Here is a 2,043-nt window from a genome sequence, read left to right on the forward strand (position 1 = left end):
TGCATGCAATGTGTAATACAGAATTCAGACCTAAATCCTTGAACTAAGAGCAGTAATTTTTAAAAAAAAATTTATTGATTGATTTTAGAGGGGATAGAGAGAGAGAGAAAGAGAGAGAGAGAGAGAGAGAGAGAAAGGCAGAGGGAGAACAGGAAGCATCAGCATGTAGTTGCTTCTTGCATATATCTTGACTGGGCAAGCTTGGGGATTCCAGGTCAATGCTTTATCCACTGCACCACCACAGGTCAGGCAAGCAGTAATTTTTTTTAACTGAGTTTCATAAGTGAACAATTCCTCTTAAATAGAGCCACTTTCAAACAACGATGAAATTTTTGCATAGTTGTTTTGAATTTAGGGTTATTCAAAGGTATTTGCAAAATTCTAGTGCTCTGATGTTATATTTAGTTTCTAATACGTTCTCTTGTAATTATCTGTTTCACACTATTGTTATTAACTGAGAAATTTTAGTTCATTTTCATAAAGTTTAAAATCAAAGAGCTTGCCTTGGAATTCCCAAGGCAGTCTTAAATTTTTTAAGTTTGGGAATGAAGTTAGGGCCATAATTTTCATTTCTAGAAACCAATTTCAGCACATGAAAGTGACCCAGATTATTTCTTTTGAAAGCAATCTAGATTAATCCTTACCCCCCAAAAATGTCAAAAAACATATATTTACAACAATGGGAGAACTGAATCATATAAATGTGGCACCCCTTGTGAATACCCCTGTAAAAAATATTTGCAGTATTTAGGTGAGCTGTAATGTCTACGAAAAGAGCCAAATCTTAGACATTCTTCATTGGTAAACTGAGACAAAGATTTTCCCTTGAATGACAAGTACAGATTGACTTTTTTTTTAACCGTTAAAAAGCCCTGGCCGCTGATTCAGTGGACAGAACATCTGTCTGCTGTATGGCGTCCCAGGTTTGGATTCCCAGTCAGAGCATGCAGAAGAATCTGCCATTTGCTTCCCCACTCCTTCTCTCCCTTCTCTCCACCTTCCCCTTGTGCAGCCAAATGGGTTCACTGGTTTGAGGGTGGCTCCAGGCGCTAAGGATATCTGTCAGAGCGTGACATCCTCATGGCACTCATGGCACTAAAAATAGCTTGTTACTTACTTGAGCATCAGCCCTTGATGGGGTTGCAGGGTGGATCCCAGTCAGGCACACTTGGGAGTCTGCCTCACTATCACCCCTCCACTCACAAGAAAGAAAGAAAGAAAGAAAGAAAGAAAGAAAGAAAGAAAGAAAGAAAGAAAGAAAGAAAGAAAGAAAGAAAGAAAGAAAGAAAGAAAGAAAGAAAGAAAGAAAGAAAGAAAGAAAGAAAGAAAGAAAGAAAGAAAGAAAGAAAGAAAGAAAGAAAGAGAGAGAAAGAAGAAAGAAAAAAGAGAGAAAGAAAGAAAGAAAAAGAGAAAGAAAGTAAAAGAAAGAAGAATGAAAGCAAGCAAGCAAGCAGGCATTTTCAGCCTAAATTACATATAAAAGAATGGAGTTGTACATACTATGAATCCTATAAAATCCTGAAATATCTTAAGTTCAAGAATCAGTATCCAGTTTGTGGTGATAATTATGTTATTAGTTGCATTTTAAAGCTTTAGCTTATAAATTATTTCTAGTAAAATGTACAATAAATGCCCTGGCTGATTGGCTCAGTGGTAGAGCATCAGCCTGGCGTGCTGAAGTCCCGGGTTCGATTCCCGGCCAGGGCACACAGGAGAAACGTCCATCTGCTTCTCTATCCTTCCCCCTCTCCTTCCTCTCTGTCTATGTTCCCCTCCTGCAGCCAAGGCTCCACTGGAGCAAAAGATGGCCCGGGCGCTGGGGATGGCTCCATGGCCTCTGACCCAGGTGCTAGATGGCTCTGGTTGCAACAGAATGACGCCCCGGATAGGCAGAGCATCGCCCCCTGGTGGGCGTGGCGGGTGGATCCCGGTCAGGCACATGCAGGAGTCTGACTGCCTCCCCGTTTCCAGCTTCAGAAAAATACAAAAAAAAAAAAAAAGTACAATAAACAAATTATTACATGTCTTATCCATTCAACATAT

The 2,043-nt window shown here is 39.9% G+C and overlaps 1 non-coding gene across 1 annotated transcript; it reads left to right on the forward strand.

Moving 5' to 3' along the window:
- The first annotated feature begins 1,631 nt into the window (after positions 1-1,631).
- Positions 1,632-1,707, forward strand: TRNAA-GGC (transfer RNA alanine (anticodon GGC)). Its single transcript has one exon. It is a non-coding gene; the product is annotated as a tRNA-Ala (tRNA).
- The last annotated feature ends 336 nt before the right edge of the window (positions 1,708-2,043 follow it).

Source organism: Saccopteryx leptura, chromosome 3 (assembly GCF_036850995.1).
Source record: "Saccopteryx leptura isolate mSacLep1 chromosome 3, mSacLep1_pri_phased_curated, whole genome shotgun sequence".
Classification (NCBI taxonomy): Eukaryota; Metazoa; Chordata; class Mammalia; order Chiroptera; family Emballonuridae; genus Saccopteryx; species Saccopteryx leptura.